This window comes from Arachis ipaensis, chromosome B7, assembly GCF_059453495.1.
Source record: "Arachis ipaensis isolate K30076 ecotype BB chromosome B7, ASM5945349v1, whole genome shotgun sequence".
Lineage (NCBI taxonomy): Eukaryota > Viridiplantae > Streptophyta > Magnoliopsida > Fabales > Fabaceae > Arachis > Arachis ipaensis.
In genome coordinates this window covers 80,181,841-80,197,176 of record NC_142442.1, presented here as the reverse complement: position 1 = coordinate 80,197,176, position 15,336 = coordinate 80,181,841, and positions in this window count along the sequence as shown.

The window sequence follows — 15,336 nt, the reverse complement described above, 5'->3', positions numbered from 1 at the left end:
TCTAAGAGCTCACTGTCAAGCTATTGACATTAAAAAAGCGCTTATTGGGAGGCAAACCAATGTTATTTAATTATATTTATTTATAGACATTTGTTTTCCATTGTCATGTTATGTTTTCTTTAGGTTGATGATCATGTGGAGTCACAAAAACAGCTGCAGAATTAAAGCGGAATCAAAAACAGCATCAAAAATAGCACACCCTGGAGGACAGGCTTACTGGCATTTAAATGCCAGTAAGGATAGCAGAATGGGCGTTTAACGCCAGAAATGGCAGCATTCTAGGCGTTTAGAAAAATGCCCAATAAAGAAGGATTCCTGGCATTTAACGCTAGCCAGGGTACCTGGCTGGGCGTTAAACGCCCAAAAAGGCAGTCAAGTGGGTGTTAAACGCCATAATGGATACCATTCTGGGCGTTTAACGCCAGGATGACACAAGGGAGGTAATTTTGTTTCCAATTCGATTTTTTTTTCAATTTTTCATGTTTTAATTCATAATTTTTTGCATCAAACATATTTTAAACGTTCATCTTTCAATTTCTATTTTCAAAAATTAATAATCTTTCCAATTCTTTTTAATTCTTTTTCAATTCTTTTCAATTCCTTCCAAAACGTTTTCAAAACTTACATATCTTTTAAAATTCTTTTCAACTCTTTTAAATTCTTTTTGCATACAATAATAAGTTTTCAAAATTAATTGCATCATTCTTCTTCTACTCCCTTCTATCTTATTTTGCTCGAGGACGAGAAAACCTTTTAAGTTTGGTGGGAAAAAAGCTTTGCTTTTTGTTTTTCCATAACCATTAATGATACCTAAGGCCGGAGAAACCTCTAGGAAGAGGAAAGGGAAGGCAGTTGCTTCCAACTCCGAGTCATGGGAGATGGAGAAATTCATCTCAAAAGCCCATCACTAGAATGAGGATGGAGCAAGCAAGAGAACCCACTCATGGACCTCAAAAAGAGCCATGAGGAAAGAGCAACAAAGGCAAGGAAGAGATATTGAGGAGCTCAAGCACTCCATAGGATCTTCAAGAGGAAGAACTAGCCGCCCTCACTAAGGTGGACCCATTCTTTAATCTCCTTGTTTATTTTGTTTTTTGTTTTCGTTTCTATGCTTTATGTTTTGTCTATGTTTTTGTCTTTATTACATGATCATTAGTGTTTAGTGTCTATGTCTTAAAGCTATGAATGACTCCATGAATCTTTCACCTTTCTTAAATGAAAAATGTTTTCTGAAAAAGAAAAAGAAGTACATGAATTTCGAAATTTATCTTGAAATTAGTTTAATTATTTTGATGTGGTGGCAATACTTTTTATTTTCTAAATGAATGCTTGAACAGTGCATATTTTTTATAGTGAAGTTTATGAATGTTAAAATTGTTGGCTCTTGAAAGAATAATGAAAAAAGGAGAAATGTTATTAATAATCTAAAAAATCATAAAATTGATTCTTGAAGCAAGAAAAAGTAGTGAAAAACACAAAGCTTGTGAAAAAAAAAAAAGAAAAAATGGCAAAAAAAAGAAAGAAAAAGCCAATAACCCTTTAAACCAAAAGGCAAGGGTAAAAAGGATCCAAGGCTTTGAGCATTAATGGATAGGAGGGCCCAAAGGAATAAAGTCCTGGCCTAAGCGGCTAAATCAAGTTGTCCCTAACCATGTGCTTGTGGCGTGAAGGTGTCAAGTGAAAAGCTTGAGACTGAGCGGTTAAAGTCATGGTCCAAAGTAAAAAGAGTGTGCTTAAGAGCTCTGGGCACCTCTAACTGGGGACTCTAGCAAAGCTGAGTCACAATCTGAAAAGGTTCACCCAGTTATGTATTTGTAGCATTTATGTATCCGGTGGTAATATTGGAAAACAAAGTGCTTAGGGTCAGGGCCAAGACTCATAAAGTAGCTGTGTTCAAGAATCAACATACTGAACTAGGAGAATCAATAACACTATCTAAATTCTGAGTTCCTATGGATGCCAATCATTCTGAACTTCAAAGGATAAAGTGAGATGCCAAAACTGTTCAGAAGAAAAAAGCTACTAGTCCCGCTCATCTAATTGGAACTAAGTTTCATTGATAATTTTGGACTTTATTGTATTTTTTCTTCTTTTTATCCTATTTTATTTTTAGTTGCTTGGGGACAAGCAACAATTTAAGTTTGGTGTTGTGATGAGCGGATAATTTATACCCTTTTTGGCATTGTTTTTACATAGTCTTTAGTATGTTTTAGTTACTTTTTATTATATTTTTATTAGTTTTTATTCAAAAATCACATTTCTGGACTTTACTATGAGTTTGTGTGTTTTTATGTAATTTCAGGTATTTTTTAGCTTAAATTGAAGTACCTAAGCAAAAATCTGATTCAGAGGCTGAGAAAGGACTGCAGATGCTGTTGGATTCTGACCCTCCTGCACTCGAAGTGGATTTTCTGGAGCTACAAAAGTTCAATTGGCGCACTCTTAATTGCGTTGGAAAGTATACATCTTGGGCTTTTCAGAAATGTATAATAGTTCATACGTTTTCCGAGATTTGATGGCCCAAGCTGGCGTCTAAACACCCACCAGAGACCCTTTTCTGGAGTAAAACGCCAGAACTAGCACCAAAACTGGAGTTAAACGGCCAAACTGGCACCCAAGCTGGCATTTAACTCCAACAATGGCCTATGTACATGAAAGCTTCAATGCTCAGCCCAAGCACACACCAAGTAGGCTCCGGAAGTGGATTTCTGCACTATCTGCACTTAGTTACTTATTTTCTGTAATCCCTAGTAACTAGTTTAGTATAAATAGCACTTTTTACTATTGTATTCGAACCTCTTTTGACTTTTATGTTACAATTGGAAGGCTGGCCATTTGGCCATGCCTAAACCTTTTTCTCTTATGTATTTTCTATGGTGGAGTTTTTACACCTCATAGATTAAGGTGCGGAGCTCTGCTGTTCTTCATGAATTAATGCAAGTACTATTGTTTCTCTTTCAATTCACGCCTACTTCTTCTCCAAGATATACTCTCGTACTTAATTCAGTTAAGTCAGAAGGAAGGGGTGACCCGTGACAATTACCCACTATCTTCGTTACTCGCTTAGCCAAGATCCGCATGCCTAACAACCACAAGCGGTCTACATGATGTTCAACGTAGTCATTAGATGACAGCCAGAGTATATTCTCTTGGGTCTCTGATCCACGATTCGCGTCGTCTCTACTGATGATAGAGCATCCGAATCTGAGATTAGAACCTTCGTGGTATAGGCTAGAACCATTGGCAGCCATTCCTGAGATCCGGAAAGTCTAAACCTTGTCTGTGGTATTCTGAGTAGGATCTGGGAAGGGATAACTGTGAAGAGCTTCAAACTTGCGAATTTTGGGTGCAGTGACAGTGTGCAAAAGTACAAGGGTCCTATTCTGACGCTAGCGGGAACTGACAGATGATTAGCCGTGCGGTAGCTGTACCTGGTATTTTTCATCCGAGACGAGAAATCCGACAGTTGATTAGCCGTGCAGAGACCGTACCTGGTATTTTTCATCCGAGAGGATCATACAGCTTGCCATGCAAGGGAGCACGCATGATTGGAGAAGAAAATAGGAAAGCAGAGGTTCAGAAGCAATAAAGCATCTCCAAACGCTTATCTGAAATTCCCACCAATGAATCACATAAGTATCTCTATTTTATTTTATGTTTTATTTATCTTTTAATTATCAAAACCTCATAACCAATTGAATCCACCTGACTAAGATTTACAAGATGACCATAGCTTGCTTCAAGCCGACAATCTCTGTGGGATCGACCCTTACTCACGTAAGGTATTACTTGGACGACCCAGTGCACTTGCTGGTTAGTTGTGCGGAGTTGTGAAAAGTGTGAATCACAATTTCGTGCACCACACTTGTAGGCATAAGTTCCAAAGGGGCAAGTAAATATTGTTTTTTCTTGGTCCTCTAGAGGAATTTATATTTGGAAGTACCCTGAATAGCCATCTAGAAAGCAATAATAAGGTTTACCGAATAATTGATCGAGCATTTTATCGATAAACGGAAGTGGAAAATGATCCTTTCTAGTGGCCGTGTTCAACCTTCGGTAGTCAATACATACCCGCCATGAGTTTTGCATCCACGTAGCTATGAGATCCCTGCTCTCATTCTTGATTGTGGTCACCCCGGATTTCTTTGGCACAACTTGAACGGGACTCACCCATTTACTATCCGAAATGGGGTAAATGATGTCCGCCTCTAGTAACCGGGTTACCTCCTTCTTTACAACCTCTAGAATGGTAGGATTCAATCGCCTTTGAAGTTGTCGAACGGGTCTAGCTCCTTCTTCCAAAAAGATTCGATGCTCACACACTTGGGGACTTATCCCCACTAGATCCGTGATGAGCGGATAATTTATACGCTTTTTGGCATTATTTTTAGTATGTTTTTAGTATATTTTAGTTAGTTTTTATTATATTTTTATTAGTTTTTAAATAAAAATTATATTTCTGGACTTTACTATGAGTTTGTGTGTTTTTCTATGATTTCAGGTATTTTCTGGCTAAAATTGAGGGACCTGAGCAAAAATCTGATTCAAAGGCTGAAAAAGGACTGCAGATGCTGTTGGATTCTGACCTCCCTGCACTCGAAGTGGATTTTCCGGAGCTACAGAAGCCCAATTGGTACGCTCTCAATTGCGTTGGAAAGTAGACATCCTGGGCTTTCCAAAAATATATAATAGTCCATGCTTTGTCCAAGCTTTGATGGCCCAAACTGGCATTCCAAATCAGCATAGAAATTCTGGCGTCAAAACGCCAGAATTGGCATAAAAGCTGGAGTTAAACGCCCAAACTAGCACAAAAGCTGGCGTTTAACTCCAAGAGAAGTCTCTACATGTTAAAGCTTCAATACTTAGCCCAAGCACACACCAAGTGGGCCCGGAAGTAGATTTCTGCATCATTTACTCATTTCTGTAAACCCTAGGCTACTAGTTTTCTACAAATAGGACCTTTTGCTATTGTATTTTACACACTGGATCCTACTTTTCATCTTGGAACTTGTATGTTCACGCTTTGGGAGGCTGGCCATTCGGCCATGCCTAGACCTTTTGTTCTTATGTATTATCAACGGTAGAGTTTCTACACACCATAGATTAAGGTGTGGAGCTCTGCTATTCTTCATGAATTAATGCAAAGTACTACTGTTTTTCTATTCAATTCATTCCTATTTCTGTTCTAAGATATCCATTCGTTCTTCAACATGATGAATGTGATGATCCGTGACACTCATCATCATTCTCACCTATGAACGCATGCCTGACAACTACTTCCGTTCTACATGCAATCAAGCTTGAATGCATATCTCTTGGGTTTCTAATCTAAGATTAAAACCTTCGTAGTATAGGCTAGAATTATTGGAAGCTATTCCTGAGATCCGGAAAGTCTAAACCTTGTCTGTGGTATTCCGAGTAGGATCTGGGAAGGGATGACTGTGACGAGCTTCAAACTCACGAGTGTTGGGCGTGTGACAGACGCAAAAGGATCAATGGATCCTATTCCAACATGATCGAGAACCGACAGATGATTAGCCGTTCGGTGACAGCGCATTTGGAACATTTTCACTTAGAGGACGGGAAGTAGCCATTGACAACGGTGATGCCCAACATAAAGCTTGCCATGGAAAGGAGTATGAATGATTGGAAGAAGGCAATAGGAAAGCAGAGGTTCAGAAGGAACAAAGCATCTTCATACGCTTATCTGAAATTTCTACCAATGAATTGCATAAGTATCTCTATCTTATTTTATGTTTTATTCATATTTTAATTATCAATCCTCCATAACCATTTGAATCTGCCTGACTGAGATTTACAAGATGACCATAGCTTGCTTCAAGCCGACAGTCTCCGTGGGATCGACCCTTACTCACGTAAGGTTTATTACTTGGACGACCCAGTGCACTTGCTGGTTAGTTGTGCAGAGTTGTGACAAAGAGTTGAGATTACAATTGTGCGTATCAAGTTTTTGGCGCCATTGATAATCACAATTTCGTGCACCAATCCGCCAAGCTCCACCCTATTGCCTTTTTGTTCTTCTTCAAAACACATTGCAACTTCTCTTCCTGTTGAGGATTTAGTTCCCTTGCTACAATCACCAGGAACTTATGGGCTTCATCAAGGTATGAGTACTTTAGGTGGGGCGGTAGTGGTTTCAACTCTAGGTTTTGCTCTTGACTCGGCACTTGAACTTCTTCACTTGGATCTTCACTACTTTCTTCAATCACATGTTTCTCATCTAGCTTTGCATAATGCACTTCGGCCACAATGTTGTCAATTAAGTCACACCGAAATATGGAATGGTTTTCGGTGGGTGCTTCAGTGCTTCTTCTAAGCTAAAACTTACGACTCTCCCATCTATCTTGAATGAGTAGGTTCCCGAATAGACATCCAATTTGAACCTAGAGGTCCTCAAGAATGGCCTCCCAAGTAGGATAGATGATGTCCTTCCGGATTCACTAGGTGGCATCTCAAGGATATGAAAATCAATTGGAAATACCAAAGCCTTTATGTTCACCAACACAACCTCCGCGATACCCGTCACCGTTATTATGCTCTTGTCCGCCAAGACAAATCTAGCCGCCGACCGCTGATGAGCGAGATTTGTTGTGATGGTATAGAATTTCTCTTATAGAAATAAGAACTTCGTTGTAAGCATAGCTCCAAACCAACAAACAATTCTCACATAAAAAATTTGAGTTGTCACAAGTACAAACCCCAAATAAGAATTAACCGAAGTATTTAAACTCCGGATCGTCTCACAAGGAATTGCAATGAAATGCTCAATTATTGGCTATGAAAGAACATGGGGGGTTTGATTTTCAATGGGCAAGAAAATAAATCACAAGAAAGTAAATGAACAAGAGCTAATAAAATGAAGGAAAAGAACTCTTGACTAGACATAGGTAATTGAGATCACCATCCTTGTCTAACAACCATATATTGATAATTATGAGAGGCCAACCCATTAGGTCTACTTCCAAAAGCCTTAAGTACGTAATGTCTACTCCTAAGCTTGAAGTAAGTCAAATAGGCTTGATCACATCAACCCATAAGTCCCAACCTATCTATTAATTAGATTAGTAGTGGGTTGGTGTCAATGGATATCAAATTGATCACCAAGAGTTCTCAAATCACCAAATCATTGAGACCCAATGACTCAAGATCACTCAATTCCCTTAGCCTAGGCCAAGAGTAAAGAGAACTACTCAAAAACTAGTGAAAACATTTTATCAAACACTTAGTGTGCAAGAAAAGTAAACATCATAAAATGCAAGAATTAAAGGAAACCCATAACTAACATAAGCAAGAAATCAACAATAACAATCAAGATAAACATAGAAGAGCATGGAAACATAAAATTGCATTAAAGAAAATTAAGATCCAACAATGATTCATCAACACAAAAGAGAGTAAAACAAGAAATTAACAAGAGAAACTAAGAAGATTGAGATAATAGAACACTAAAATACAATGAGAACTAAAATCAAAACAAGAATTGAAAGAGAAATTTGAGAGTGATTAACCTAACTTTATCCTAATTTCTATCCTAAATCTAGAGAGAGGAGAGAGCCTCTCTCTATAGAATTCTATCCTAAAACATGATAAAAACTAAATTATGACTATTTGGTTCCTTCCCCCTTCAATCATTGGGTTCAATAGCATCAGAAATGAGTTGGATTGGGCCCAAAATGAGCTAGAAATCGCCCCCAACGAGTTGCTTAAAGTGGACCCGGGCTACTACATCGGCGCGTGCGCGTCATGTGCGCGTACGTGCCCCTATACATCAGGTAACTATGGCAAATTTTATATCATTTCGAAGCGCCGGATGTTAGCTTCCCAACGCAACTAAAATCGCCTCATTTGGACCTCTGTAGCTCAAGTTATGGTCGATTGAGTGCGAAGAGGTCAGGCTTGACAACTTTATGGTTCTTTCATTTCTTCATGAGTTCTCCCACTTTGCATTCTTTTCTCCTCACTTCTTCCATCCAATACTTGCCTTATGAACCTGAAATCACTCAACAAACATATCAAGGCATCGAATGGAATTAAAGTGAATTAAATTTAGCTATTTTAAGGCCTAAAAAGCATGTTGTCACACTTAAGCACAAATTTAGGGAGAATTACAAAACTATGCTATTTCATTGAATAAATGTGCGAAAAGGTGATAAAATCCCCCAAATTAAGCACAAGATAAACCACAAAATTGGGGTTTATCAAATCTCCCCACACTTAAACCAAGCATGTCCTCATTCTAAGAATAAAGAAGGACAAGAAAAGGGGTATGAATATTTATTCAATGCAGATAAACTATATGCACCTATCTATATGAATTCAACTAAATGCAAAATGATTCTACCAACTTGGTCAAAAGCCAATCAATCTCCAAGAACACATATGCACATGTAGGGCTAAGTAGTATGGTGACTCATGAATCCTACCAATTCAAATATCAAAATGAAGTACAAGTAGACTTACAAGAAGAAAAGCTCATGAAAGCCGGGAACAAGGAATTGAGCATCGAACCCTCACCAGAAGTGTATCCGCTCTAGTCGCTCAAGTGTATAAGGTCGATTCACTCAATTCTCTTCTACTCATGCTTTCCAAGATTTGTTTTTCATCTAACAATCAACAATTATTCAATGCATGCATACATTCATCATGAGGACTTATTCATAGGTTGTAATGAGGCTAGGGTAAAGGTAGGGATACATATGGCTAAGTGAGATTGAAATTTGAATCTTTGATTAACCTAAGCTCTCACTAAACACATATAACAGCCTATACAATTCTAATTCACAATCTAGCTACCCATGATTCCCAATTTTTCACATACTCATGCATTCTCTTTAATTCACATTCCATATGCATTGTTATTATTACTTTACTTTGGGACATTTTTTTCCCATTTTTATTGCATTATATATATATATATATATATATATATATATGTATTTTTCTTTTTCTATATATATTTTTTTTACATTTTTTTTCTTTTCAATCTAAAATATATACAAGGGCATCAATGCATATGATTTTTTACATTTAATCAATACATGAGTACGTACCCGATTCCCAAAAATCTTCAACAAAAATATAAAAACACACTTTTCTCTCAATCAATGTCCCAAGTTTCCCATACCCAAATGATACACACCCTCACTAGCCTAAGCAAATCAAAATCCAAATTAAGGACATTTATTATTTTTCACTTAGGGGTAGTGATGTGCTAACATTAAGAACAAAAGGGATTAATTCGGCTCAAAATTGGCTAACAATGGTTGATGAAAGGTAGGCTATTTGGGTAAGTGAGATAAAATGAAATGATGGCCTCAATCATATAAATGCATGTATACATGGAACAATGGACATAAAGAATCAAACAAATCAAAGATTACAATCATAGAGAGAGAATAATACACACAAGAATGAAAATAAGTGGTTATAAGATGTAACCACACCATTGGCTCAAAACTCACATGCTTGTGTTCTTAGCTCGAAAAACCATGTTCCAAAATACATTCTTCAAGCAAGTTTGTCACAAAAAATTTTTTTTTTAAACTGGTAGGGTGCCCCAAAATAATTTTTTTTCCTGGAAAAGAAATCATCACCCTAACCAAGTAGTCCTAACATAAAAAGAAATAGTGAAATATGTACAAATTCTAACTAACATGCAACCTATCATGCAATACAACAACTAACTAGCAAGGGAAATCAAGAATTGGTGTTGAAAGAAAGGAATTGTTACCCATGGAGATCGGTCGGATGACCTCCCCACACTTAGAAATTTGCACCGTCCTCGGTGCATGCAAATAAGAGCAAGGTGGACGGGTTGCTACAATTGATGAGCTCCTTCAAAAGGTTGTGTGGGTGAACTTGTTTGTTGCCCCATTTGAAGCTTTTCCATTCCTTTCCTTCTTGGTGGCCAACCTCAAAGGAGAGAAAAGGAAAGAAAATTAAGCCTACAACAAAGATATAAAAGCAATTAGAACATAGGCAGGGGTTAATGCCAAATAAAAGCATGGTTCTCAAATACATGGTAGTTACAACATATAAGTGAGAAAATAATATAAGCTAAGGGCATATCAACTAATACTTGATGCAAGAGTAAAGTCAAAGCATAGGCAAATTAGATCAAGAGCATGTTTTATCAAGCTTAATCAATAATTGACACAAACAAGATTAATGATAAGCATGAGAGCATTTGGTCCCATCCTAACTCAATGATGATGAGGTACAAAAACAAGGGATCATGAGTTAGGAAGAACTAAAGCACTAATCTTGTGTGTAGAGCAAATATTACAATCATTGTCAAACAAGTCACAAAGCACCAAGATAAACCAAGAAATTCTCAACAATTGAATATAAGAATCCAACACCATTATTAAAATAAGAAACTTAGAAAATAGAAGGGAAAACAAGTTACAAAAATAAAATTAAAATGCAATAAATGAAAACAAGCAAATGCAATAAAAGAGGATGGAAGAAAAGAAGAAAAAAATTTATTTTTTATTTTATTTTTTATTTTTTAATTTTTTATTATTATTTTTTATTTTTTTATTATTTTTTATTTTTATTTTATTTTATTTTAAAATTTTTATTAAAAAGAAAAAAGAATTTTTCAAGAGAGGAAGAAGAAGAAAAAGGAAAAAAATAGAAAGAAAGAAGAAGAAAAGAAGAAAGAAGGAGAAAGGAGAAAAACAGGGTGCAAATCCGTGCACGCGCCATGCGTGCTTGGACGTGGATGCAGCAGGAATAATCCGCGCGTGCGCCATGAGTGCTTACGCGCGGATGCGGCAGGGACAATCGGCGCGTACGCGCCATGTGTGCTTACGCGTGGATCACCTGGCACAAAGTAGGCATACAGTGGGTACAACTCTCGGGTTTTAGTACTAGGAGTTGTGAAACCACACCGGCGCGCGCGCGCACAGCGTGCTTGCGCGCCGATGCCCGCTTTTTTTTTTGTCAAAAACAGGGCACTCTCCTAATCTATAAACATTCTAAAGCAACCAAAATTCAAATTCAACAAAAATCTTTAAATTTTTTTTGAAAAATTTTCAAAGTAAAAACAAATAAAACTTGCACCTCAAGCAAAATACAACTTAACAACAACTACTCTAATCAAAACATGAATTTAACAAACAACCTATCAATAAAAGCAAAATGTATAAGAGTATAGAAAAGTGGAAAACTACCAATAATGGCAACTCAAATCACTTATTAACCAAATCTAAAAGAGAGTGGAAAGAGTTTACCGTGGTGGGGTGTCTCCCACCTAGCACTTTAGTTTAAGTCCTTAAGTTGGACATTTGGTAGGGGTCCTTGCTAAGGTGATTTATGCTTGAATTCATCCTTGAATCCCCACCATTGTTTGCATCTCCAATGTCTACCGGGATCCCAAATTAGGCGCACAAGGCCTTCAAGTAAGCTTAAGTAAATGACAAGGCCCTAAGAGTTTTGATTGTGGAAATGAATTCCGGGATCCCAAACCTTGTTCTTGCACCCATCTTCCCGTTGACTACCATAGTTAAATTTGGGTGACAAGGCTTGTGAATTCTCATGTGAGCACCAAAGCATTCTCCTAGACCCTTTTAGTTGAGAATTATACCAACCATTGCACTTAGACTTTAAGCTTCCAACCATAAGGAACCTTGATTGGCATTTCCACCCACTAATCAATTTCCTTTTGTTCTTAACCCTACAAAGAGCTCTAAGTTGCCCATCATTTTCATTCAAACCATATTCAAGTGGGAAAGTAAAGATTAGAGATAAGAATTTTACCCACTTGAATGTTATGTTGGATGGTGACTTAGGAAGGGACGTCTCCAATGGTCTTGTAAGTTCCATTCCCTTGTGCTCTTCTTTGATTAGCTCCACCTCTTGGCAAGCTTCTTCAACTTCAACCACCTTTTCACCAACTTCTTCTACCTCTTCCCCACTCTTCATTTCACAACATGGAGGTAATGTGGAACTTATCTCAACATTTACCTCAATATCAATAGGAGAAGATTCCTCAAATACCAAAGGATCATGTGTTGGTATGGGCTCATCTTCAAGAGGAAGATTTGTTATTTGCTTACCTTCTTCCAATTCTTCATCATTCATTATATGCTTAGGAGGTTACGCATTACCCTCCTTCACATCATCTTCAAGTTCAATGGAAGAAAGTTCGATAATTTCCACAAGATCATCAATAATATCACTTGGTGTGGAAGTGTCTTCAAGCTTGAAATTCACCTCTTGCTCAACTTTGCCTAGCTCTTCAACCACTTCTTCCGGCCCAATTTCCTCAACTCCCTCCCCTTGTGACAATTCTTGCTTCAACTCCTCTTCTTCATCTTGAAGCTCTAAACTCACTCCCTCACTATGTTCTTTAATTGCCTCACCACATTCGTCAATGGGAGTGCCTTGGTTGCTTAGGCTTAGTCGGGAGGAGACCATGTTGCTAACAGCTTCCGCTAGGATAGCCATTTTTGCTCTTAACTCCGCAAACTTCTTTTCATCCTCCTCGTGTCGCCTTAGGATATGAGATTCAAGATCTCTCAATTCATGCGTGGGGGCTTCATCGGGAGGTGATGGTGGAAGAGAAGGTTCATTGTTTGGGAGGAAAGTTTCATGATTTGAAGTTGGTTCACCTTGGTAAGGGTGTGGAGGTGGTGTATATTGAGGGTATGGGTGTTCTTCCATGGAGGGTTGTGGTGAAAAGGGGAATTCATTTTGTGGTTGAAAATTATCATACATGGGAGGTGATTCATCTTGGTAATAGTATGGAGGTGGTGGTTCTTGAGGGTATTGGTGGTGGAATTGGGGTGGTTCTACATATGGTTCATATGGTTCACAAGGTGGTTGGTATGGTGGATATGGGTTGGGGCCATATGGAGGTGGTTGGTGAAAAGGGGCTTGTGACTAAGGTAGTTCAAAATTATGTTGAGGAGGTGGTTCATAGGCATATGGTGGTGGTTGTTGACAATCACAATAAGGGTCACCACATCCATTAGATTGATATGCATTAGGATTAGAGTTATACCCATAAGAATCCGGAGGTGGTTGTTGCCAAGAAGGGTGATCAATCCTTTGAGGCTCCCTCCACCTTTGATTATTCCATCCTTGATGCATATTGTCATTATAGCTCCCATTCCCTACAACATAATTTGAGCCAAACTCATAGCCAAAGTGAGGATGAGAATTCATAATGATAAGAGAAAATAAAAACAAATACTAATAAGAACAAAAAAAAACAAACTCCTCAAACAAGTAAAAACTAGCAAGGAAGCATATTAACATATATACAATAGCCAATAATATAACACCATTGCAACTCCCCGGCAACGGCACCATTTTGATGAGTGAGATTTGTTGTGATGGTATAGAATTTCTCTTATAGAAATAAGAACTTCGTTGTAAGCATAGCTCCAAACCAACAAACAATTCTCACATAAAAAATTTGAGTTGTCACAAGTACAAACCCCAAATAAGAATTAACCGAAGTATTTAAACTCTGGGTTTTCTCACAAGGAATTTCAATGAAATGCTCAATTATTGGCTCTGAAAGAACATGGGGGGTTTGATTTTCAATGGGCAAGAAAATAAATCACAAGAAAGTAAATGAACAAGAGCTAATAAAATGAAGGAAAAGAACTCTTGGCTAGACATAGGTAATTGAGATCACCATCCTTGTCTAACAACCATATATTGACAATTATGAGAGGCCAACCCATTAGGTCTACTTCCAAAAGCCTTAAGTACGTAATATCTACTCCTAAGCTTAAAGTAAGTTAAATAGGCTTGATTATATCAACCCACAAGTCCCAACCTATCTACTAATTAGATTAGTAGTGGGTTGGTGTCAATAGATATCAAATTGATCACCAAGGGTTCTTAAATCACCAAATCATTGAGACCCAATGACTCAAGGTCACTCAATTCCCTTACCCTAGGCCAAGAGTAAAGAGAACTACTCAAAAACTAGTGGAAACATTTTATCAAACACTTAGTGTGCAAGAAAAGTAAACATCATAAAATGCAAGAATTAATGGAAACCCATAACTAACATAAGCAAGAAATCAACAATAATAATCAACATAAACATAGAAGAGCATGGAAACATAAAATTGCATTAAAGAAAATTAAGATCCAACAATGGTTCATCAACACAAAAGAGAGTAAAACAAGAAATTAAAAAGAGAAACTAAGAAGATTGAGACAATAGAACACTAAAATATAATGAGAACTAAAATCAAAACAAGAATTGAAAGAGAAATTTGAGAGTGATTAACCTAACTTTATCCTAATTTCTATCCTAAATCTAGAGAGAGGAGAGAGCCTCTCTCTATAGAATTCTATCCTAAAACATGATAAAAACTAAATTATGACTATTTGGTTCCTTCCCCCTTCAATCATTGGGTTCAATAGCATCAGAAATGAGTTGGATTGGGCCCAAAATGAGCTAGAAATCGCCCCCAACGAGTTGCTTAAAGTGGACCCGGGCTACTACATCGGCGCGTGCGCGTCATGTGCGCGTACGTGCCCCTATACATCAGGTAACTATGGCAAATTTTATATCATTTCGAAGCGCCGGATGTTAGCTTCCCAACGCAACTAAAATCGCCTCATTTGGACCTCTGTAGCTCAAGTTATGGTCGATTGAGTGCGAAGAGGTCAGGCTTGACAACTTTACGGTTCTTTCATTTCTTCATGAGTTCTCCCACTTTACATGCTTTTCTCCTCACTTGTTTCATCCAATACTTACTTTATGAACCTGAAATCACTCAACAAACATATCAAGGTATCGAATGGAATTAAATTTAGCTATTTTAAGGCCTAAAAAGCATGTTTTCACACTTAAGAACAAATTTAGGGAGAATTACAAAACCATGCTATTTTATTGAATAAATGTGAGAAAAGGTGACAAAATCCCCCAAATTAAGCACAAGATAAACAAAAAAATTGGGGTTTATCAACCGCTTCAACGGTGGGAACTTAATATATGATAGACAGAAAGAGGCATAATACTGACGCATGCGCCAAGGTCGCACATACAATCGATGAACTGAACTCCATCTATGGTGCAAGAGACTAAATAGGGGCCCAGATCACCATACTTTTTCGGTATTGCTCCCAACAAAGCCGAAATAGAACTCCCCAATGGAATAGTTTCAAATTCATGGATTCTATCTTTGTTCATACACAAATCCTTAAGAAACTTCGCATATTTAGGCACTTGATGGATAGCAACAAAGAGAGGGATAGTTACCTCCACTTTCTTGAACATCTCTACCATTTTTGTGTCAAGTTCTACACGTTTCTTAGTCTTTCTTGCCAGTGTAGGAAATA